The sequence below is a fragment of the Corythoichthys intestinalis genome, chromosome 14 (genome assembly GCF_030265065.1).
Source record: "Corythoichthys intestinalis isolate RoL2023-P3 chromosome 14, ASM3026506v1, whole genome shotgun sequence".
In the NCBI taxonomy this organism is placed as follows: domain Eukaryota; kingdom Metazoa; phylum Chordata; class Actinopteri; order Syngnathiformes; family Syngnathidae; genus Corythoichthys; species Corythoichthys intestinalis.
The window spans coordinates 46,262,994-46,289,689 of NC_080408.1; the positions used below are offsets into that span (position 1 = coordinate 46,262,994).

General features: G+C 42.6%; 1 protein-coding gene across 4 annotated transcripts in view; it reads left to right on the top strand.

Moving 5' to 3' along the window:
- The first annotated feature begins 889 nt into the window (after nt 1–889).
- Nucleotides 890–26,696, top strand: part of LOC130929750 (zinc finger FYVE domain-containing protein 9-like) — a 74,437-nt gene continuing 48,630 nt past the window's right edge. For all 4 annotated transcript variants that reach the window (XM_057857204.1, XM_057857203.1, XM_057857206.1 and 1 more), the window contains exon 1: nt 890–1,036. The gene's annotated coding sequence lies outside the window, so the exon portion shown is untranslated. The remainder of the gene's footprint in view (nt 1,037–26,696) is intronic.

The following is a 26,696-nucleotide window of genomic DNA, read 5'->3' on the forward strand; positions in this document are numbered from 1 at the left end:
TATTTTTTGCTATAGTTACATCCCAAATATCTGAATAATGTTTTCCTTTTACAAAACATAAACAACAAGACAAATTGAGCTTTTTATAGCAAAGTAACAATTTATTTACACATAACTAACTGAGCGATGACGCTGTTGTGGCCGCGACAGCCCGGTAAACTTTTTCCACCTCGCCACCTGATGGATTTTTTTGTCTCTGCAGGGTCTTCTCGGCGAGCAGCACGGACTCAATGGCATCGTCCGCTGCACTGGTGGTCCCGGTCGTTTTGCTCGGTCGTCCAGCGCCTGGCATCCGGGGCGTCCTCTAGTTTGTTCTCCATCTAGTCGTCTTCCGCCGGCGCCCCGGCCATGCGGCCTGGCCGTTCATTGCCGTTGAATCGGATTGCGGGTCTTAGCAAATGCACTACTGCCCTCCATTGGCCAGTTTTATTGCTTTAAAATGGATTTTCAGCTTTGTGCTTTGGAGCTAAATTGAATCAGAACCCAGAGATGTCGCTTGTAAAAAAAAAAAAACGTAAAAGACGTATAAATACGTTTTTGGGACACTGAAACAATTAAAAATAGAATGTATTTATACGTTTTGGTAGCAAATGAGTTAATTGCACGTGAATAATCGCGATTCAAATGTTTAATCATTGCCCAGCCCTAGTGCTAAAAAGTTTTTTTGTGTGTTTTTTTTTTAGACCCGATAAGGTTCGTCGATTTACCATCAATGGCAGTCAGTGTGACTAAATAAATCACAACATGAATTCATTGAAGATTGCGGTGATGTTCCTGTCGCTTGTGGCCTGTGGAGGCTCGGCCCAGCTGGGTTGCCACTGGCCGCACTTGCCTCTGCCCCCACCCCGCCGCTTCTCCACCCCTCCCCCGGTTGCCGCTGCAGTCTGACGCCAGGAGGAGGAGGACATCATTGGAGCAAAAGTAGCCCGGGAAGGCGATTAGTTATGACGGACACCGACGAGGGGGCGCCTCCTCCTCCTGTTCTTCCTCCTCCGTTGCGGGGCTGCGCGTAGAAATGAGGATTCCCGTAGTGGTGGTGAGTAAGTTCCTTCAATTTTTTCTAGTGGAACGTGTTTTTTTTACGCTGCGTTGCTCCGACCTTGCCCCGCCATTGCAGCGGAGCCGACGGGCACAAGAGCGAGCAGGTCGCGGTGGTGTCGCGGCGGTTTTAGCTAGCTTATTAGCATTTACGCAGCAGAAGACCAAGCCTTCTCAAAATATACGCCAATGACACAATATTCCAATGTGGAATGACGTTCGTCAAGGTTTATTAGTGTTTTAAGTTAAAATTTAGACAATTTTTAGCCCCGGTTGACGCGCACCGACTCGGCGGCCGTTTGTCCGAGGAGCTGCGGGTCGACGCGGTCACTCGGCGCTTTTGCCTTCGCTGCCCTGTTGAACCCCCAAAAGCTAAAAATAGCGTTTCATTTTCTCTCGAATTTTTTTTTTAATTATATGACGCAGCTGTCGACTAATTCTGCACGGTGACACTCTTTCGCCATGTTTTGGCACAAACAAACGGGAGCAGTGGACAAGTTGAGTCGTGGACGGACGTCATGGACGTAGCTAGTACGTCATGGTACTTCAGCCAGTTTCTTTAAGTTTTTGATTTTATTATAAAGCTGATCAAAATAGTTTTTACGCGTTGGGATTAGTTTAATAAACACACTTTTGTAGTCCATGAATTATGCTTGGAATTACCACCTGCGTTAGCCCCCAAGGGGCTTTTGCTGTGGTAATCCCAAGTTAAGTAGAGGGTCTGTTTTTACCTTTAAGTCCCTTTTATACTGTCTAGAAACATCCACGACATGGACGTAGATGCGCCAGTTTTCCATCTTCAGATGTAGTATTGGCAGCATCGGAAGGGTCAAAATTTCCAGAGTGCTTTTCACGTATAAAAGTGGCGTAAATGTTGATGTAACTCTCCATTCTATGACACAAAAATGTGTTAAATAAAAGTTGTAACAGAATACCAAGTATGCAAGGGCGTAGGTTTGCATAGGGATGGAAGGGACATAACACTACCAACTTTTCAGGATGCTCAAATTATCCCCACCAACTTTTAAGCAACCTTATTTGCATTATATGAAGAGTTCAGTTATATAGGTAATTTAGATTGTCTTCCCATATGTTGTAATGATAGAATAGACCCTACCATTATGAAGTGAATTATTTTCATTGTATTCAGACTTACATTTATCCCTTTTCACTTGCTGAATGTGCCGGTCAATTGTTTTTTTCCCCCCGCAAAACAACATTTGGTTGGCTGATGACCACCGTCCCGCCACAAAGACACATACACATACTCACACAACCCCAACAGAGTCATGTCGATAACATGCTGCCTCCTCCGCCCCCTTCAGAGAAGAGAGAAATTAGAAGTCAGGTAAAAAGACGTCAATGTTGTGGAAGTTGGGGAAACACCACTAATTTTGCTACTGAAAGTCCGACCTGCATCAGATTTAGGATAACATTAAACTTGCTAACCTGCAAAACTACTGCAGTCAGGCCAGCCTCTACAAGGAACAATGAAGTCAAGCTAGCAATCCCTTAGTTGGGTCATTGTTTGCATTATGTGCATTACGGTAATATCATCCTTACCAGTGTTGAGACCAAACCTATGCCCTAGGCATAGGGACAGTAGGGACATAACACTACCAACTTTTTAGTGTGCTCAAATTGTCCACACCAAACTTTAAGCAACCTTATATGAATTATATTATTATTACATATGTTCTAATGTTCAAATTTACATGTACCCCTTTTCACTTGCTGAATGCGACGGTCCATTCTACCACCTCAAACACACATTTGATTGGCTTATGACCTAACTCACCTCCAACACACATATGCATGCTCACACTCACACAGCTCCAACAGAAATACATGTCAACAACATTCCGCCTCCTCCGACCCCTTCGAAGAGGAAGGGATATTAGAAGTTTTTTCCGCCCAGCAGCAGCCACTGTAAGTAAATTTAAAAAGACACCAATTTTGTGGAGGTGGGGGAAACACCACCAATTTTACTACTGAAAGTCCGACATGTGTCAGAGTTAGCATCACATTAAACTGTGTGAACTTGCTAACCTGCAAAACTCGAGTAGGAAGCTGCTTAGCGAGAAGTTTCCTAATGTTTGTGTTTTCTACTGTTGACTAGAGCTGTCCTGACTAGTTGACATAGTCGACGTCATCGATGACGTAAATCCGTCGACGAGCACAACATCCCATCGACGGTTAATGAAGGGCTAAAGAAATATATGCGTGGAAAGTTCAGAATGTTGGACGCTTGGTATGCCAGCGGGGAAAGCGGCACAAAGCCAAAAAAGCGCATCAGAGTCCAAACCATTGACTTATTTTTAAAGAAACAAAGGAGGGTACACTGTTGTGTCCTGTCTCTTCAATGCCAAGCTTGGCTGCACGTCGGCCGTGAATGATAACGACAGGAGATTGTAAGTCCGTCTAACTAAGTAATGACATGTTTTATTGAAGTTGCTAAGCCTGTCGCGATATGCAATGAGTCCATTTATCGCATGGTAAATAAAAATGAGGGCGGTCATTTTCACGGCTACGTTTTATCGCTGCGCGCGCGTGCATGCTGATGACATATGAGACTCCAGTTCTTTTCTTTCATCAACACGCTGTAAACTTAAAGTTCAGACATAAAAAATAAGAAAACACATCTATATTAAACACTGTATACGTTAGCATTGCTACATTGAGGTGAATGGGGAAAAAAGACGACCTACTTTAGCCGGCTATAAAACAGGCAGCCTTCTCCAAAACTTGCAGTTAAAAGGTGACACTTCAAACATGAAAAATCGCTGGTTAACAGCATATGCAAAAGGAAAAAAAATCTATTACTGACAACACATGCAATGACAAAAAGTGCTTTTTTTGCGAAGTGTAAAGCTTAAATTAGCGATTTAGCGAACGTACTTCCGGTGAACATTTCAAAAATAAAAACATGTAATGTTCGTCATATAAATAACGATTTCTGGAGTTAATCCCACATACTTCAGATTATACACTAAGAATGCCTTTAAAAATGACACCCTTTATGAAAATTCTGATTGGCAATGAATAATTATTATAATACTATTATATATATAGTACTACAGTATACTATAATATTAATGCTAGGTATTTTTTAAGAATTGTTTTGAATCATTTTGGAAAGGTGAAGTCAGTGTTCTGAATCGGTTAACATTCCATTCTTTTGCACAAGTTAATTCTATCAGCATTTGAACTCATTGTTTATTTGAGATTTATTATCGTTATTTATCTGTTTATTTGTACTTTAATTGAGAATTTAAGTGTTCCAAAATGTTTTTGTGAATTGACAAGCGTCAAAAAAATTTTCATTGCTAAATTAGTAAAAAAATAAATAAAAATTTTTTTTTTTAATTATAAGATTAGTCGACTAATCGTAAAAATAGTTGGCTGACTAATCGGGAGAAAATTAGTCGTTTGGGACAGCCCTACTGTTGACGTTAATTAAACTGTGAAAAATGTAGTGAACTCTGCTGGAAACAATAGAACCAGAAAAACATTAGCAAGAAGCTGCTTACAGAGGGTGCTGCATATGTAGCTCATATGTTGCTCACACAACACATCACACACACCGCAAGCTACCCACACTAGCGTTGAGATTGACTGGTCGATCGTGATCGACGTAATTAGCCCCCCTGATTTAGCATATCAATTAATTAGGTTCATATTCGTGAGAAATGTAGCCTTGCCCCCGTTCACCCAATCTGTTGGGACATTAATAAGACCAATCCCGAGCAAAAAGTGTACATGCAGGTCATGCTGTTATATTGTCCCTTACCAATGTTGAGACCAAACCTACACCCGTGCCAGAATGTGTCTTTCACACATCCTGGAAAAATTCACTAAGTCACAGCATTAACTCCCTGGCTGCCTCTGATGTAAAAATTCTATGAAATTATATGCGATCCTAAAATACTGCGAAACTTTGTGGTTATAAATGAAAAACATTTCATCAAACAGGTTTGAAGCAGAAGTTGTATTGATTTAAACAAAGTGGAAGCCGTCCGCTTGATTTGGATATTGTAAACAGACCTCCAGCATGCAGCAGAAAATATTAACTTATAAAGTGTTGAACATTGCATTGAACTAAATGAAGGAATACGAAGGATTCCAGGTTTATATAAATATATCGGCTTACAAAAGCGGTTTTGGAGATCAGCAATCGGATGATTTTTTTTTTTAGATATCTGTATTAGCACCAACATTTGAAAATCCCATATTGGTCGACCTCTAGTGAAAATATATCGCAATTCTTTTTTGCCCAATACCTTAACGATATATTTCTGCCAAAAAACGAAATATCGTTTTAAAAAGGGAAAAATATATTTACTATTTACTAGGGCTGTCAAAATTATCGCGTTAACGCGCGGTAATTAATTTTTTAAATTAATCACGTTAAAATATTTGACGCAATTAACGCACATGTCCCACTCAGACAGTATTCTGCCTTTTGGTAAGTTTTACAGCAAGGTTTTTTGTGCTGTCTAACAGCGAACTCTTGTGGTCGCTTTGCGACATGGTTTATTGCTTTCTTGCCAGTTCAATATGGCTGCACGACGTCTCGGGCTGATGCCTACGTTGTAATGTTGTGCTTATATGATCCTTGGACAAGATTTGTCTGTAAGTATGGTTGTTGTAAAGAATGTACATATTATGTTAGTAAGCGAAATGTTATATTTTTTGTATGAGACGCTTTTTGTTTGTTTTGTGAACCTGTTTAGCGTGCTAAGCTAACGTTGTTGCTAATGCAATGCTTGTGTACTTTTTTTTTGTAGTTTCACTACGGTCTAAAGAGGACAGTGGTTTGAGGCCATTTTATTAATAAATCAGATGAAAAAGGAAGAAGTCTGATTATTAAGGCGTTGTTCACTAGCTGTCTAGCTTTGGAAAAAGTGGACGCTTCGGAGTGAGGACAGCATAGACAGATTTAAATGACAGTAGAGTGAAATGCTCACTACAGTCCTTATGTACCGTATGTTGAATGTATATATCCATCTTGTGTCTCATCTTTCCATTCCAACAAATTATTTTACAGAATATATATATAATTTACAGAAAAATATGGCATATTTTATAGATGGTTTGAATTGCGATTAATTGCGATTAATTACGATTAATTAATTTTTAAGATGTAATTAACTCGATTAAAAATTTTAATCGTTTGACAGCCCTACTATTTACTCATACTCAACTAATTCATTTCGAAATGGAATTGTTAGGGTTCGTGGATGGGAGAGGATCCCAAAGCAGACAACGGGACCGATAGGCTGTGGAAAACCAAAATGTTTTGTTTATTGTTTGAGCGTTGCTGGCGAGATCCAGACCGACGAGAGGCAGGCAAAGCTCGGGGAGGAATCAGGCGTGGAGATCCGACAAGGGGCGTGCGTAAACAGGTCCTGGGACAAAAGCAAAAATCGTGAGCCGAGAGAGAAGACAAAAATGCAAGTAAGGCGGGATACAACTGACAGCAGGACTAGACGAGTTGATCTGGCGACGTGATGGTGCGTCCGCTGGTCTTTTATAGCTGGCTGATTGTAACTGCTCACAGCTGCGGCCGCTCCACCCGTCTGACGTGTAATTAGGAAGGAGGGGCAGAGGCCCTAACAGGACCCCCCCTCCCACGGGCGCCACCTGGCGACCGACGGAGAGCATCGGGATGGGCGCGGTGGAAATCCCGGATGAGGGCCCGAGACAGCACCCATCGGGATGGGACCCAAGAACGCTCCTCAGGACCATAGCCCTCCCAGTCCACGAGGTACTGAAGCCCCCTGCCGCGTCGGCGGACGTCCAACAGACGCCTCACTCGGTACGCAGGGCCCCCATCGACTGACAGAGGTGGAGGAGGGGGCGGAACAGGGGGGGACAAGGGACACGAGGAAACAGGTTTGACCTGGGAGACGTGGAATGTGGGATGGATGCGGAAATGCTGAGGGAGCTTGAGGCGTACAGCCGCGGGGTTCACCACCTTGATAATCTCATATGGGCCCACAAACCGGGGGGTGAGCTTAGCGGTACCCGACTTCACCGGCAGAGACTTTGACGCGAGCCAGACCTTCTGGCCCACGGTGTAGACCGGAGCTGGCGTGCGGCGGCGGTTGGACTGGGTGCAGGACTCTTGTGAGGCCCGTAGAAGCGCAGTGCGAGCCTGGTTCCAGACCTGGGAGCACCTGTCGACGTGAGCCTGGACTGAGGGCACGGCGATGTCCTGTTCCTGTGTGGGGAATAACGGGGGCTGGTAGCCAAGGGAGCAGAGGAACGGGGACATACCGGATGAGGAGTTCGGAAGGGAGTTGTGAGCGTACTCGATCCATGGCAATTGGTCGCTCCAGGAGGCAGGATCGGCTTGCGTGGTGCATCGGAGGGCAGCTTCTAGTTGTTGGTTGGTGCGCTCACACTGTCCATTCGTTTGTGGGTGATAGCCGGATGAAAGACTCACCTCAGTGCCCAATGCTGAGCAAAAGGCCTTCCACACTTGGGAGGTGAATTGCGGTCCCCGGTCTGACACTATATCCGCTGGAATGCCATGCAGACGGAGGACGTTTTGTGTGAGGAGGTCAGCAGTCTCAGAGGCGGTAGGAAGCTTACGGAGAGGAATGAAGTGGGCTGCCTTGGAAAATCTATCCACCACTGTGAGGATTACCGTGTTGCCTTTGGACGGAGGGAGACCGGTTACAAAGTCCAGGGCGATATGCAACCAAGGGCGGCTCGGGATGGGTAATGGCCGTAGGAGTCCAGCGCTGGGTCGGGTAGTCGTCTTGCTACGTGCGCAGACCGTGCATGCAAGGACAAACGATCGGGTGTCCGTCGCCATGGTGGGCCACCAAAACCGCTGGCGTAGCACCGCCAGTGTTCTCCTAATGCCAGGATGACAAAACAAGCGCGATGAATGCGCCCAGTCCAGTACCTGGGGGCGAAGGTCTGGAGGCACAAAAAGGTTGGACTGGTCCCCGTCACGAGGGTCTGGGTGCGCTCTGTGCGCTTCTTTAACCTTAGCCTCGATTTCCCACTCCACCGAGGCGAGGAAGCAGGTTGGCGGGAGGATAGTCGGTGGTTCTTCTTGGGACTGGCTCTTTTGGAATTGCCGGGACAGGGCGTCTGGTTTTGTGTTCTTGGAACCTGGAATATAGGACAAGGTGAAATTGAACCGAGAAAAATACAAAGCCCACCGTGCTTGACGCGGGTTGAGGCGTTTAGCAGATTTTAGGTATTCTAGGTTTTTATGATCTGTGAGTACGACAAATGGTAACGATGCTCCCTCCAGGTGATGGCGCCACTCCTCCAGGGCCAGCTTCACAGCAAGGAGTTCCCGATCGCCGATGGTGTAGTTACGTTCGGCGGGGGACAGCCGACGGGAGAAAAAGGCGCAAGGATGCACCTTGCCGTCGGCTCTGCGCTGGGACAACACAGCACCCACTCCTACCTCAGAGGCGTCCACTTCCACGATGAATTGAAGCACTGGGTCAGGGTTGGCTAACACAGGAGTTGAGGAGAAACGGGTCTTGAGTTCTTGAAATGCCATACTGGCAGAGGGAGACCAGCGGAATGGCGTGGCTGTGGAAGTGAGGGCAGTGAGAGGAGCAGCAATCCAACTGTAGTTACGAATGAACCGACGATAATAATTTGCAAAGCCCCGGAAGCGCTGGAGCTGTTTTCGGTCTGTGGGAAGAGGCCAATCCTGGACCGCAGAGACCTTGGCTGGGTCCATGCGTAACATGCCTTTGCCGATGATGTAGCCGAGAAATGTGGTCTCGGGGACGTGGAATTCGCATTTCTCTGCCTTAACGAAGAGCTTGTTCTCGAGTAGACGCTGGAGGACCTGGCGGACATGACGCTCGTGATCAAGTTGGGTGTTTGAGTAGACCAGGATGTCGTCTAGGTAGACCACCACGAACTGATTGATCATGTCACCGAGAACATCATTCACAAGGTTCTGGAAGATTGCGGGGGCATTCGTGAGACCAAATGGCATGACGAGGTATTCGTAGTGACCCAGGGGTGTGTTAAACGCGGTCTTCCACTCATCCCCCTCTCGAATGCGGACAAGGTGGTAGGCGCTGCGGAGATCAAGTTTGGAGAATATAGTGGCACCCTGGAGGGGTGTAAAAGCGGAATCGATGAGCGGGAGGGGATATTTATTCTTCACCGTGATATCGTTCAAGGGCGGGTAATCGATGCAGGGACGTAAGCCGCCATCTTTTTTCGGCACGAAGAAGAACCCCGCGCCCACTGGGGAAGAGGATGGCCATATAACACCAGTTGCCAGGGATTCCTTGATGTACTGTTCCATCGCCTCCCTCTCAGGTTGAGAAATGGAAAACAGGCGCCCCCTGGGGAGGGCTGCTCCTGGTAGGAGGTCGATAGCGCAGTCGTACGGGCGGTGTGGGGGGAGCGAAGCTGCGTGCTCCTTACTGAAGACCTGCCCGAGATCATGGTAACACTCTGGTACCGCGGAGAGGTCGGGCTGCTCAGCTTCCCGGACAGGGCAGGACGGCGTCAGGGAGGATTTGAGACAGTGAGCATGGCAATACGGGCTCCAGGCTGTTATTTTGGGGTGGGACCAGTCAATGGACGGATTGTGTCTTTTCAACCATGGCAGCCCGAGGACGAGGGGGGTGCGAGGGCTCTTGAAAACGAGGAAAGGGGTCACCTCCCGGTGATTACCCGATGTGAGGAGGTTGATGGCGTCCGTCTGACGAGTCACCTGGAACAGGACTCGGCCGTCCAAAGCGGTGGTTTGTAAAGGGGCCGAGAGAAGACGTGTCGCAAGCCCTAACTGATGGACCAGTTCTCCATCGATGAAGTTCTCATCTGAGCCACAGTCCACCAAGGCGGTGACTGTGCGTGACTGGCTCTTCCAGGAGAGGGTGGCTGGGAGTTGAAGTCGGCGACCTGGAATATTGTTCATGTGGCTCACGAGTAGCCCCTCTGCTACTGGTGAGTCTGTTGGCCTTCCCGGGCGTATTGGGCAATCGCGAAGGAAATGTCCCCCGGCTCCACAGTAGATGCATAATCTGCTATTGAATCTTCGCTCACGTTCTCGAGGTGTTAGTCTGGTTTGGCCCAGTTGCATGGCTTCCGGGTTGTCAGCAGGAGGCGCGCCTGCGCGCACACACGCAGCGCTGGGTGCCTGGTCGGGAGGCGGAAACGGCCGGGGGAGAGAGAACTGGGCGTGAGGAGTCTTCAGTTGCTCCCGGCGTTGTCGCTGGCGTTCCCGAAGCCGATTGTCCAATTTAATCGACAGTGCGATCAAACGATCGAGCGAGGGGGATTCATCTTGCGTTGCCAGTTCATCTTTGAGAGATTCGCTGAGAGCACGGGTAAATACTTCCTGTAGTGCCTCGTCATTAAAATAGCTCTCGGCCGCCAGCGTTCGGAATTCCACGGCAAACTCGGCGACGCTCCGGGATCCCTGGCGTAGCGACATGAGTCGCTTATTAGCCTCCTTGCCACGAACGGGGTGGTCGAAGACTTTCTTCATCTCCTCAGTGAACTCGACGTAGGACTTGCACACGGGGGAATCCTGCTGCCACATAGAGGAAGCCCACTCCAACGCGACGCCACGAAGGCAGCCTATCAGATAGGCTATCCTCGCTTTTTCGTCCCGGTAAGTAGACGGCTGTTGTTCAAACACCAGGCTACACTGCACGAGAAATGCCCGGCAGGTTCCGAGGTCGCCGCTATAGGGAGCTGGGGCGGGAACGTAGGGCTCGCGGTGAACGGCTGTGGCGGGTGGAAAGTTAGGTGACAGGCGTGTGCGTGGTTCGACCGGGCGATCTGGTTGAGGAAGCGGCGTAAGCCGCGCCTGGACGGCTTGGAGTGTGTGCCCGATGTTCGTTACCATTTCGAAGAGGTGCTGGATGGCTTGATGGTGTCCGTCCAGCCATGCGGGCGGGCAGCTGGCGTTGTCCGCGGGATCCATTTGGCCAGATCAAACTGTTAGGGTTCGTGGATGGGAGAGGATCCCAAAGCAGACAACGGGACCGATAGGCTGTGGAAAACCAAAATGTTTTGTTTATTGTTTGAGCGTTGCTGGCGAGATCCAGACCGACGAGAGACAGGCAAAGCTCGGGGAGGAATCAGGCATGGAGATCCGACAAGGGGCGTGCGTAAACAGGTCCTGGGACAAAAGCAAAAATCGTGAGCCGAGAGAGAAGACAAAAATGCAAGTAAGGCGGGATACAACTGACAGCAGGACTAGACGAGTTGATCTGGCGACGTGATGGTGCGTCCGCTGGTCTTTTATAGCTGGCTGATTGTAACTGCTCACAGCTGCGGCCGCTCCACCCGTCTGACGTGTAATTAGGAAGGAGGGGCAGAGGCCCTAACAGGAATTCATTTCAAAGACATTTAGCTCTGTCAATGGGACTGAAATCCGAGCATTCCTGGTGTTGGGGCATTTACAGGTCACTTCTTGTTGAGTCAAAGTCACTTCATATTCATTTTGGGACATTCACAGGTCACTTCCTCTTCAGTAACCCAAAATCAAAAGAAAATGGCCCAGAAATGCCAACAATCAACAGGAAGTAACCGACAATCAACAGAAAATGACCTGAACCCCCAAATTAACAGCAGGTTGGGGCACCCTCCCACTTCAAATGGATTGGACCGCTCTACTAGTGTTAAACTCATTTCATTTCACAGCAGAAGGATGAAAAGAGCTTGTTTTTCTGTTTAATAGTTGTATCATGGAATATCGTAGAATCATTTCCTGACCCTTGTATAAATAATTGTTGTATCACCTATCCTGAGCTACCCGGAGGTTCCCACCCTTATTCCTCACCTCGCCTCGAATTCTACGACCCGTTTTGATTCTTGCGGAAGGCGTTGAAATCTGCTGTAAACACGGATTCCTGGAGAGACTTGTTGTTGACTCAGAATCCAGCGAAGTGGAAATCCGACCAAATCTTGTGAAAAGGCTGCATTGTCAGTGGAAATGAGAATGAAAAGGACAGATTTTATGACCAATTTATGCAGCAGTTCACTAAATCCCAAAGGGTTCACGTACTTTTTCCTCCCACTGTAATATAACAAAAAGGCTAATGCAGGTCAAGCGGTTGGAATGAATGCCTCATATTCAATTGAATCACAGTGCTTAAAATGCTTCAATGTATTTTGCTCTAACATCCCAAAATGGATCTTTGCGGAGAATCTGCGGATACAGTGTCCCGATCAGATACTGAAAATAAACAAAATGTTACAGTACTGTACTTTTTACAGTACTTTCTCTTCTCTTGTGGAATATAAAACATATATATATATTTTGTATCTTTTGGCAATGCCATTGTATTTCTAGATTATTTTGTTACTTTTTAGCCCTAATAGGGTACCACGGATCGAGAGACTTGTAATTCTTAAAAGATAAATGTTTGTTTGAGTTATAATCATTTGATATTAAAACCCCTCTTAATGTTTCCGTTAAACAAATTTTACAATTTTATTATAACGTGTAGGTCGCCATTGCTGTTGACGACTTAATGCACTCTGGGCGGTGACGTCACTGGGCGGTGCTGCCGGGGTTCCACAGTGTAATTCTTTAGCTGCATAAACATGTCGTCGGTTCTGGCCTTCCAATTTGATGCCTAGCGGAAAAGTGATGAGCAGGACAGCACTGGCGATATTTCACAAAACGAGCAGCACAACCAATTAAATGAATGTCTCCAGCGGGATTCGAACTTGCATTTCCCATGCGACAGACAAGCGCATAGACCACAGGACTATTCCTATACATACTATTTCCACGTGACGTGACTATTAGCTGCAATCTGTAACAGGTCCTCAGATGAAAACCAAGAGATCTCTTACGGTCCGTGAATGCGGAAGCAAGCACAAAACAATGACATAGGGATTGCATAAAAGGTTTATTGAACACACACAAAAACACGCAATCGTGAAAAGGGAGGCAAAAAAAGGATCCGAGACAGTAGGTCGGGATAAAAGGGGGAAGGGAAAAAAAAAAAGAGGGAAAACCGCAGTGAAAGGCAGACGAATGGGAAAACCAAAGCAAAGATGCAACTCTCAATGAAGGGGTCAAGGAATACAAACTGTCAAATGGCAGGAAGTCAATATCTTGGCAAGCCGCCTATGATCGGTTTAAAGACACTTCTGATGAGCTGGAAGTGGATGCAGGTACATTGTTGGGCACTCATCCCACAGCTCTGTAACAAAACAATCTGACCAGCAGCAAAATGTGACAAAATCGAGCCAGTTGTCATACTAATCTTCCAGTCCTGCCCTACCGCGTCATCAGCCCCCGCGTGCATTGTGCGCGTAAAACATGGCACCCTTCGTAGGTCAAAACATATATTAAATATTGTAGATTCTTAAATCAATGGCAATTATATATGTTTCTAATATTATATTTTACTAAAAGAGAACAATTGTGGCTTATTAGAGCATGCAAGTCTGAGGTTGCCTTTAAAAAGTAAATAAATAAATTACGCCTTAATGATTTTGGAAATGTGATATTGTGAACATTGTGATATATAGTATATTGCCAGGGCTCCACACTTACTTTTTTCTTAAGGTGCACCAGCACAAAATCACCTTTAAGGCCATACTTTTAATCACTCCATAACATTCATATAATTCCTATGAGTGAGTCCACTCAAATTCACTCATGCTTTGACGCTCACGCTGCCGAGAACAGGGAACCGAAGAGTTTACTTTGAAAAAAATCAGTGTTCAAAGCAGGCGGTCCCCTGGATACTGCAGCTAGGAATAATGGAGTAGGACCCCAAGTAGCAAACACCAGCTGATTCACCCGATTCTGATTCTCTGTAAAATGGTGTTATCGGCCCGATTTCTGATCACGTGATCAGATCGGGACAGGTACCTTGAGATATGAAAGATACACACAGTACACACACAAAAAATAATTTTACGAAAAGTTTTTCACTTCATATCGCAAAAAATTATACGTCATATGAAAGATAATACACAGTGTACCAGATAATTGCTGCTCGCAGCAAAGCAATAATGTAACTACATTGGACTATAAATGTAAACAAACAAAATATACACGACAAAATGTTTTACACAATGCCCATTTATATGAAACAAAAGAAGAATGTTTTTCAGGGCACAAACAGCGAGATGAAATAGCTAGAGCAATGGCTGCTGAAGTTAGCTCATCTTTTAGCACTATGTGTTTTCTATGAGCTCAAGTAGTCATGTGATAACGTCTGTAGACTAAGCTGGAACTTAACTAGTTACACTTAAGCAGCACTAGGGGGCGAGTAACATTACAAATAAATACAGGCAATCAGAGGACATGACAGCAAATTTAATGTGTTTTTAGTAGGGCTGTCAAATGATTAAAATTTTCAATCGAGTTAATTGCAGCTTAAAAATTAATTAATCGTAATTAAATGCAATTCAAACCATCTATAAAGTATGCCATATTTTTCTGTAAACTATTGTTGGAATGGAAAGATAAGACACAAGATGGATATATACATTCAACATACTGTACATAAGTACTGTATTTGTTTATTATAACAACAAATCAACAAGATGGCATTAACAATATTAACATTCTGTTAAAGCGATCCATGGATAGAAAGACTTGTAGTTCTTAAAAGATAAATGTGAGTACAAGTTATAGAAATTTTATATTAATACTAGGGCTGTCAAAATTATCGCGTTAACGCGCGGTAATTAATTTTTTTAAAAATTAATCACGTTAAAATATTTGACGCAATTAACGCACATGTCCCGCTCAGACAGTATTCTGCCTTTTGGTAAGTTTGACAGCAAGCCTTTTTGTGCTGTCTAACAGCGAACTCTTGTGGTCGCTTTGCGACATGGTTTATTGTTGTCATGCCAGTTCAATATGGCTGCAGGACGTCTCGGGCTGACGCCTACGCTGTAATGTTGTGCTTATATGATCCTTGGACAAGATTTGTCCGTATGTATGGTTGTTGTAAATAATGCACATATTATGTTAGTAAGGGAAATGTTATATTTTTTGTATGAGACGCTTTTTGTTTATGTTTTGTGAATCTGTATAGCGTGCTAAGCTAACGTTGTTGCTAATGCAATGCTTGTGTACTTTTTTTTTGTACTTTTTTTTTGTAGTGTTACGACGGTCTAAAGTGGACAATGGTTTGAGGCCATTTTATTAATAAATCAGATGAAAAAGAAGTCTGATTATTATGGCGTCGTTCACTAGCTGTCTAGCTTTGGAAAAAGTAGACACTTCGGAGTGAGGACAGCATAGACAGATTTAAATGACAGTAGAGTGAAATGCCCACTACAGTCCTTATGTATCGTATGTTGAATGTATATATCCATCTTGTGTCTTATCTTTCCATTCCAACAATTTATTTTACAGAATATATATATAATTTACAGAAAAATATGGCATATTTTATAAATGGTTAGAATTGCGATTAATTGCGATTAATTACGATTAATTAATTTGTAAGCTGTAATTAACTCGATTAAAAATTTTAATCGTTTGACAGCCCTAATTAAAACCCCTCTTAATGTTTTCATTTTAATAAAATTTGTAAAATTTTCAATCAAAAAATAAACTAGTAGCCCGCCATTGTTGATGTCAATAATTACACAATGCTCATGGGTGCTGAAGCCCATAAAATCAGTCGCACCCAAGTGCCAGCAGAGGGTGACAAAACTCCAAAAAAACACAACAAGTGGACATTGCACTTTGCTGTCATTTTAATCTGTTTGAGGGGGACATGTGTGTTAATTGCGTCAAATATTTTAACGTGATTAATTTAAAAAGTTATTTACCGCCCATTAACGTGATAATTTTGACAGCCCTAGTTTTTAGTAGAGCATGGAAGGAATTACATGTAAAACGCCATTCTTTGACAAAATCATGATACGAAAGCCACTCGGAACTAATTCATTTCGTAACTTGATGTACCACTGTATATATATTTTTTTTAATGTGAAATATACCTCAGGATTATTTTGTTGCTTGGAGCCTTTGGCACTGTCACTGCCATTGAAAGTGATCTTGTTTCACTGCCATTGACAGCGAGAGGCATCAAGAGGCAGCTAATTAGGTAATACTTAAAAATAAAAACAAATAAATACATTTTAAAAACCCGATCACTAAAAATGACGTTATCAAGCCTGATTTCTGAACACGCGATCGTATCAACGACTTTGTTTAACTTAAAATTGACAAGAGCTTCAGAATTTCAGCCTCTCAACAGTAAATATCCTCTCATTTCTGTCATACTTCATGACGCTAATAGCGACTGATTGATAGTGTCTTTGTGACACACACAGGCTAATAAGTTGTTCGACCCAACACGCTGCCAAACGTGTGCACACGAGACCTCCCATTGTCTCCCGACGCTGAAGTGCACGCCGCAAATAGCCTGTGAAGCGCGACGCCTCTTAACTGTCATCTTCATCCTCCTCCAATCCTCCGGGATTTAACTTTTCAACCTCAGCGAGTCTGTCAAAGGATTAAAAAAAACAAGCAAAGCTTTTAGATTTTCAATGCGGAGTCGCAGGGTTAGATTAAACACATTGCTGGCGCTTCTTTTTTTTAATAGGGTTATTAATCTGCAATTCCAAAGTCACGTTCAGCGTACAGAAATTTTGGGGGGCTTCTATGACGATTTGACTAAATCTGGGAATGAATTGTGTGCCTTTGCATGTTTTTTTAAAGTGCACATTGTGGTGTGCAATATGGGAAAAATCCTGTCATGATATGAGCTGTTTTATATCCTGATAATGATATGCAACGATATCATGACAAAATGATGAAAAAAACATACAATATACTATTACAGGTTTCCACCCTCACTTTTCTCGTTCTTATTTGCCACATTCCGTATATACTGTTGTTTAAGTCGCCCCCCTCATTTGTTGGCAAACGCAACACAATGCCAATGTTGTAAATACAGTGTATCACAAAAGTGAGTACACCCCTCGCATTTCTGCAGATGTTTATCTTTTCATGGGACAACGCTGACAAAATAACACCATGACACAATGAAAAGTAGTCTGTGTGCAGCTTATACAATAGAGTTAATTTATTTTCCCCTCAAAATAACTCAAAATATAGCCATTAATACCTAAACCCCTGGCAACAAAAGTGAGTACACCCCATAGAAACTACGTATATATCTAAATGTCCAAATTGAGTACTGCTTGCCATTTTCCCTCCAAAATGTTATGTGACTCGTTACAGGAGTGCTGTCAGCATTGCTGCAGAGATGGAAGAGGTGGGGGGGTCAGCCCGCCCGTTAGTGCTCAGACCATACGCCGCACTCTACATCAAATTGGTGTGCATGGCTGTCACCCCAGGAGGAAGCCTCTTGTGAAGACAGTACACAAGAAAGCCCACCCGTCTCACCAGACCATAGGACATGGTTCCAGTAATCCATGTGCTTTGTTGACATGTCTTCAGCAAACTGTTAGCGAGCTTTCTTGTGTACCGTCTATGGCCGTCAGTGACAGCCAATGCCAGGCAATGAGGTAATTTTGGGCTAGTTGATTTTTAGTTACTTCCTGTTGATTTGGGGGTATTTTATGTGTCACTTCCTGTTTATTTTGGGTTACAGAACAGGAAGTGACCTGGGAATCACCCAAATGAATAGGCAGTGACTCAAACTCAACAGGAAATGACCTGTAAATGCCCTGAAAATCGGACAGAATAACTGTAAATGCTGTGGTTTCGAATGAACAAACGTTCACAGTCTAAATGGACTGGGCGTCGAGAACCATCAATGCAGCCTTAGAGTTAACTGAGACACAATTATGGTGGAAAATTTTGGTAGCGACTTGTTGGTTCCTTTAAACAGTGACACCTTTTTAAAACGATATCTCGATTCTTGGCAGGAGCATATCGATAACCTTTTGGGATACAAAGTATCACGATATATCACCATTTTGATATTTTGTCATACACCTACTATTTAGTTTGTTGTTATGCGATTTTTTAGTTTTAATTACATTTGATTTAATGACTTGCTATTATTTCTGTCTGTATTTGGGTAAATGCAAGTTTATGCATTTGCTAACACAATGCAAGTGCAATTTGATCACTGGCGGTTATACTGATGGTCCAGATCTTCAGACATATTTACTTGGATCATACACAGCACACATCCACCATTGAGTCATATTGATTAATCATTTCTTTTCTATCAAGCATGCTTGTTTGGAGACATGTAGAGGTCATTTTAAGCATAGCTCATGTGCTAAACTGAGACCAGTTAGTGCCAAAAAGGCTGCAGGCTTGTACTGGTCCTTATAAAAAAATTAGCATATTGTGATAAAGTTCATTATTTTCTGTAATGTACTGATAAACATTAGACTTTCATATATTTTAGATTCAATACACACAACTGAAGTAGTTCAAGCCTTTTATTGTTTTAATATAGATGATTTTGGCAAAAAAGTCAAGAAAAACTAAAAATCCCTATCTCAAAAAATTTGCATGAAAAGGTACTTTAAAGAAGCTACTAACCTAATCATCTGAACCAATGAATTAACTCAAAACCCCTGCGAAAGATTCCTGAGGCTTTTAAAAACTCCCAGCCTGGTTCATTACTCAAAACCGCAATCATGGGCAAGACTGCCGACGTGACTGCTGTCCAGAAGGCCATAATTGACAACCTCAAGCAAGAGGCTAAGACACAGAAAGAAATGTTTGAGTAAATAGGGTGTGGGAAGTCTGTGGGAAAGAAAAGGTGTGGCAGGAAACGATGCACAACCAGAAGAGAGGACCGCACCCTGAGAAAGATTGTGGAGAAGGGCCGATTCCAGACCTTGGGGGACCTGCAGAAACAGTGGACTGAGTCTGGAGTAGAAACATCCAGAGGCACCGTGCACAAGCGTGTGCTGGAAATGGCAGAAGCGCCTGACATGGGCTACAGAGAAGAAGCACTGGACTGTTGCTCAGTGGTCCAAAGTACTTTTTTCAGATGAGAGCAAATTTTGCATGACATTCCGAAATCAAGGTGCCAGAGTTTGGAGGAAGACTGGGGTGAAGGAAATGCCAAAATGCCTGAAGTCCACTGTCAAGTACACACTGTCAGTGATGGTCTGGGGTGCCATGTCAGCTGCTGGTGTTGGTCTACTGTGTTTTATCAAGGGCAGGGTCAATGTAGGTAGCTATCAGGAGATTTTGGAGCAATTCATGCTTCCATCCGCTGAAAAGCTTTATGGAGATGAAGATTTCATTTTTCAGCATGACCTGGCACCTGCTCACAGTGCCAAAACCACTGGAAAATGGTTTACTGACCATGGCATTACTGTGCTCAATTAGCCTGCCAACTTTCCTGACCTGAACCCCATAGAGAATCTGTGGGATATTGTGAAGACGAAGTTGAGAGACACCGGACCCAACACTGTGGATAAGCTTAAGGCCGCTATCGAAGCATCCTGGGCCTCCATAACACCTCAGCAGTGCCACAGGCTGATTGCCTCCATGCCACGCCACATTGAAGCAGTCATTTGTGCAAAAGGATTCCCGACCAAGTATTGAGTGGATAGCTGATATAATTAATTGAAGGTTGACTTTTTTTGTATTAAAAAACTCTTTTTTTTTTTTTTTTTTTTTTTTTTGTATTGGTCGGATGAAATATGCAATTTTTTTTAGATGGGGATTTTTTGTTTTTCTTGACTTTTTTTTGCCAAAATCATCAATATTAAAACAATAAAAAGCTTGAACTACTTCAGCTGTGTGTAATGAATCTAAAATATATGAAAGTCTAATGTTTATCAATACGTTACAGAAAATACTGAAGTTTATCACAATATGCAAATTTTTTGAGAAGGACTAGTATATTTACTTTCTGCCCAACATATCACGATATTAGTGATATGAGATCCTCATGACGATATGTTATTTTGACGTATATCGTCATATTGCACATCACTAAGTGCTCATGCGGACAAGGCGGAGGAAACGATTTAGTCACGGTGAGTCACTAAGTTGGGCGGCGCCGGCGTGGTTAGAAAGTGATGTCAGTCCATTCTCCAAAACGGGAAGCACTGGCTGTTTTTCCAGGATGCGTGCATCCCGATCTGCATTCCTGTAGGAAAATATAGCAAAATGCAAAAGCATTTTCTAGAAAGTCAAGTCAAGGAACTTTTGTTGTTATGACTCAACAACACGGAGAGCTGCACTTGTAAATAATTGACTAAGCAGAAAGATAAAAATAGAGCACACCCTCCCTAAAAAGACAGGAAGAAACTGTTTGGGAACTGTCTGCGTGTCTGCACATTGAATTGAATCTTCAAACATGTCGTTTCCTTGAACAGTCATTTAGAAGGAAATCTACTTGGAAGGGAGTTGTGCAAAGCAGGGAACAGGGTGTGAATTTTACCTGCATGTCCCGCCACATTCTGTTTTGGCTGGCAACCATTTCATAGCACTGGCAGTAATGTTATAACATTAGCAGAGAACGGGGTTGGTTGTTACAGTTATTACTCTCATGAATACCTTCCCATTAACACGTTTTATAAGTTATTCGATAAGCTTAATACTAGGGCTGCAACTAACGATTATTTTCATAATCGATTAATCGGGCGTTCAGTTAAATGATTAATCGGACAAGTGTCACTTTTTTTTCAATTACCTTCACAATTTACCTTGAATTTGTTTTAGGCATGTTGTAAAAAACAATGAAGACAAAATGGATGACTATTTCCTTGTAAAATATATATATTTTTTATACCTACCCTACTTAACTGTAGTGTACAACTGTATCAATTATCAAATTTGTTAGCAACTAATTTATTAATCGATTTAATCGATTAGTTGTTGCAGCCTTATTAAAGGGATCCACAATTAGAAAGGCTTGTACTTCTTTAAAGATGAGTTTTATTATGAGTTAAAATAATTTAATATTGAAACCCATCTTGATGTTTTTGTTTATATACAATTTGTAAAATTAGTTTAAATAGTAGGTCACCATTGTTGGTGACGTCACATGGTTACTGCCGGGCTTCCAGAGTATGACTCTAATGACAAACATGTCATCTATTAATTCAACCCTTTCAATTTGAACCCGAGAGGAACATTAATGAGCATGACGGCACTGTCGATGTTTCACAAAACGAGCAGCAAAAGTAAAATGAACAGGAAAGACGGGATTAGACGAGACGAGAGTAGGAAAAAAAACTGTGTTCTGCTAAAATGTACTACACTGGCGAAACATTCTACAAGAGGCAAATTTGACACCCAAAGTTCCGCGTACACTTTCAGCTTGTTTTGTTTAGTTACAGATATAACATACTAAAGATGCCTTAAGAAAATACTTAAATGTAGTAATATCAAATAAGGGTGGGTGGTTTAAATATGCTACGTGACTAATGGGCAACAGATCAGCAATCTACTTTAAAGCTACCACAAGAAAACACGCATAATAGTACGAGAACACAAAAAGTAAGTACTAGCCGCTGTTAACCGATATGTGCATGTGTTGGACGTCTGGCCGCGTAGAAGGAAATGGAGCTGCATCACCCCAAGCCTCTTTTGCGCGCATAAAACATGGCAACCTCCATAGGTCAAAACATGTACTAAATATTTTAGATTTTTGAATTAATGGCAATATTATATGTGTTTGTAATACTGTAACATATTTTAGTAAAAGAGAACAATTTTGGCTTATTAGAACTTATTAGTCTTAAAGTGCGACGTTCCCTTCAAGAAGCTAGTTTAGACCGTAAGATGTCCGAAATTTGGCAAAAATGTGAATTATGTTTTCCTTAGTAAAAGCAGATTTTTGTTCATCCTACTTTGACTTATCAAAAATATAATGAAGAAATCTGATAATATTTCCAACTGAGACGTTATATGTATGTTATAATTTCAAGAGTTTAGACAAGTTTGAGGTAAAGGTCCTAAACCATTAATTGGTTATTAAAATAGTTTTCAATTAATTTGCTAATCAATTAGTTGTTGATTAATCGATTAATTGTTGCACCTCTACTTAATACATTTGGTAGAATTTGACATCTTTTTTAGTTTTCTTTTTAACGGTACCGGTACTTAGTTCTCAATCTACATCATGACATGTAGACACTTTCTGTCACTCACCTCCATTGTGGGATTAGTTGTCAATTATTTAAATGGGATTACCTTTCAAATACTGTCAATCTTAAAGGGACTAACCGGGATTTTTAGAATTCATTTAAAATACTTTTCTGTTCCACCAATGCCCTGATAAACACACTTAACTTTGGCATTTTATCTGAGACTGCCCCCAAACGCCCTTTTTCTTACCTTCAATGGAGAGAGTTCAGGTTGACCATCAGTGTTGTTAAAGTGATCCTCGATTTTAAAGACATGTAGGCTCTAATAAATCACAATTGTTCTCTTGTATTAAAATATGTCGTTAGAAACACATAAAATATTAAATCAATGGAAATATTTTATAATATTTAGTGCATATTTTGACCGATAGTTGGCGCCATGTTCTGCGGGCGCGGAGTGATGACGTACATGATATTTTTCCCAATCGTGTAGCCGTGTGTACAACAACTGTGTATTACTGGCTTAACTCGCGAAGTAAAATGCCACGATGTGCTGCTTATGGATGCAATTTCGAGTCAAATGGAAACAAGGAGAGTGATGCGAGTCTCCACAAATTTCCTGTTGACAAGAAGAGGAGAAAGGTTTGGGAAAATGCCTGTAGACAAGCAAATCTTCCCAAACAACCAAGGCTTTGTTGTCGCCATTTTTCTCCTACCGCGTTTGAGGATTTTAGTAGATGACAACTAATGAAAGATCTCATCGGAGCGGCTAGATATAAGCGCAGACTAAAACCAAATGCTGTTGCAACTATTTTCCCGCACAAGAAGCCTCAGCCTGCTCGGATATCGAGTGAAATGCGCGCAATGAAGCGAGACGGACGAGACACTCTGGCCGCCCTCTTAAGCACCCAAGCCGCTCCTGTCGCTACAGCGGGAGGCGAACCTTCGGGCGTACCGCTAGTCACAGAGGAAGCTAATAATTCACCTCTACTGTCAGTTCATCAGGCAGTGTGTGTTCAGTATTCAGCTAATATGAGTGATGCTGCCACTCAAACTGATCAAAGCACGTCCAATGCAATTCATTCAATGCAACACAAATGTCTCAACCCCATTGATAAAGCAATAAATTCTCATCGCCGGAATGGCATACATGTGAAGTCAAAATCCATTTTTGGGGACTCCCTCTGAAAGCTCATCGCGAGAATGGCAAGAGTGCCAAACAGTAATCAGAGAAAAGGGTGGCTACTTTGAAGATACTAGAATATCACACGTTTTTAGTTATTTCACCTTTTTTCTAAGTACACAATACACACGTGTGCATTTGTAGCAAGTTATAACAGAATTCACCGGCGGAAATTATGTTGGCACGTTGTGTGGTTGGGGGGGGTACTTTGTGAATGGAACAGCTGGAAATAACTGTTACCTTCCGCGGGTCGCATGCCAGACAGACATTGCTATTTCTTGCAGCCTAAATGTCAATAAAACAACGCGGATTAGCTCCGTGGTTTGATACTCCGCATCCTTCCCTAGCTCGCCACACATTCATGGTTTTATTGCCTTCAGTGAGAGTTTATAATGTCAATGGTCAAGAAAATAAAAAGGCACGAATGCCAATGTGTTTTGGCCTGTACTCTATGTAAAGCATACGACAGCTCTGGATGCTAACAATCTACACAATTATATTGGAATGAGTTTGATGACGCAATAACTCACCTTGAAGATCTGCTGACAAAAACCTGAGTTCTCGACAACATACGCTCTCTCGCTCCGTTGTCATCGAGATGCACTTGCCGCAAGTACACCAGAAGTTTAGCCCAACTCTTGCCTCATCAGGTATTTCTTGCTCTGCATTTCGCCTTTGCTGCTCGTCTTGTGAACGACCGACAGTGCTGTCCTGCTCTTCACTTTTCCGCTCTGGTTCAAATTGGAAGGGACGAACTGACGAGATGTTGCTAATGAATGACACGCTGAAGTCGAGAGAAGTCCGGCAGCGGGATTTGTGACGTCACAGCACTGCGACGTCAACAACCATGGCGAACAATCAGTTAAAAGAATTTTACAAATTTTATTAAAACGAAAACATTAAGAGGGATTTAATGTCAAATTATTATAACTCATACTAAGATGTATCTTTTAAGAATTACTTGTCTTAAAACTAGAGGATCGCTTTAATAACGGCGTTAGAATATAACGGCGTTACTAACGGTGTTATTTTTTTTTCAGTAATGAGTAATCTAATCAATTACTTTTCTCATCTTGGCAACCCCGTTACCGTTACTTAGGCGGGAAAGGCGTGCGTTACTATGCGTTACTAAGGTTGGTTGTATACAAAAAGTCTGAGAAAGATGGACTCACGGAGATGACAGAGCAGAGCAGGAGTGGGGAAGACGCCGTTGCAAACGCAATGCTAGGTGGCTCCAATAATACCTGACTGTAGCCATAGCCTACAAACTACGCCCATATGATACGGTAGATATCACATATCATGGAACTAGATGCAAATGGCAGACACGGCTGCATTGGCAACATGTTTTAAGGACGACATGCCTTAGTAAACAGCCGCCATCTTAAAGCAGTAGACTTCTCAGGAAGGCTCTGATGTCCTTCCTAGCGAACCTAAGTGACTTTTTTTTTTTTTTTTTTTAAATCTAAAATGCTCCTAAATCGGCAAAATCTTGACTGAAATATATCTTTAAACGATGAAACAGTTCTAAAACTTACACATGTTGAAAATAGATAGAAGGGAACTAATGCAATAACGGGAGCAATTTTAGCAACTTTAACGGTTGATTCACAACTTTAAATGACTTCCACACATAGCAAAGGTTACTATCTAGTTATCGCAATACCCTTGTGTATAGTTAAGTGGAGCGTAAAGAATTGGGCTAGGGCCAATTGTCCCCAAAACCCTTTAAACTTCACATTATGTGACCTGTTTTTTGAGAAAAAAAAAACATGAAAATTATCATTAGTTACTTTGCCAAGTAACTAATTACTCTTACATTCAGGTAATTGAGTTACTAACGCAATTACTTTTTGGGAGAAGTAATTTGTAACTGTAATTAATTACTTTTTTAAAGTAAAATTAACAACATTGTTGACCATTCTGGTCGTACACACGCCTGTGCACGTTCACGCTCAATTTAACTGAGCTTCCGCCTAGTCTCCGCTTGGCAAAAACACATTTCAAACCCACAATAGACTTGCTACTAACTGTTTTTACATTTCTGGTGCTGATTTGACATGCCGAACGCTCGTTGCTTTATGTTCGTGCTTTTAGTTCTTTTAGAGATGGTTTTGTATCCTTTTCCAGCTTTATACATACCAACAATCCTTGATCGCAGGTCTTCAGACAGGTGTGTGTTTTATAGTGGGTAGGGCAGCTTTAAACCACTCATCAGTGATTTGGCACATACCTGACTTAAATTGTTTGGAAAAAAATTGTTTCAATTGCTCTTTAAGTCTCCTTAGACAGATGGTTCATTTATCCCCCCCCCCCCCCTTCTGTCATTGTTTGCATGTTATCCTAATTTAAATATGAAAACTTATAAATGGGTGGTTTTAGTTAAAGCAGACATTTTTTTTTACATCTGTGTGATTTTTAAAAAGATCAGATCACATTTGATGGTCATTTTATGCAGAAATATTTGAAATTCCAAAAGGCTCAGATACTTTTTCATACCACTATATCTTTAAAAAATACTTTACAAAAATATTGGCTTGCTAGCTTAGCTATATTAGTTTTGAATATGAAAAATACTTTATTGTCGAATTCTTAAAGGTTTGGTGATTTCACACGAAAAACTCGTTGGGATAGGTACCTTTAGCAAGGTTAAGAACCACTGAGCAAGAGAATGTGAATCAAAACCTCAAAATTTGTACCAAAAAGTAGTAAGGGTGTCTGAAGGCGTGTCGTACTTTGTGATGACACATGGCCAAACGCTTGTCATTTTTCGCTTATTTCGACACCAAACTAGCTTAGAGTAAAGTAGTGCACTTTATCTTGTCATTTTAGAGTGGCTGCTGCTACTTCATGTCAATGTAAGCAACATACATATGTCATATGTGGTTCAATGTCTAAAAATAAATGTGTGCATTATTCAGCACCTCACCAGGCTAATTAAATCTTTATTTGTGTGAGTGCATGTGTGGGGATGTGTGTGTGTGTGTGTGGGGGGGGTAACGAGCGTACCCGCTACACAGCATCTTTAACCGAGCGGAAAAATGTGCCAACTCGGCTCGTTTTGCTGGCTAATCCCACTGAAGCTCGTGTCGTGCTGGCGGTCGAGCGAGCAGCACGCGTGCGGGTTAGCCACTCTCAGAAGAAATCAACTGTTTCTAAAAGTGTTCGAAGAAGATCGACGTGCCAGCAAACTGGGGTGAAACGCTATGATGACTATAGATGCTCACAGTTGGTAGTATTGTGACAAAAAAGAAAATAAGGGATTTGAGTGGAACACAATAGGGAGTCCTCGGGTTACGATGTCCTTGACCTATGACGTTAAGACTGTATGACGCCCGTATCTCGTCCGCCATTTTGAGTCCCCAGCTAGTGTGTTGTACTTGTCTGTGTATCTTTGCTTGTATTTCGCCCTACGTTTTTCACAATATGGCCCCAAAGAAGAAAGTTGGGGTCTTCTAACAATGGTGGTCCAACCAAAAGAAAAGCAATTACC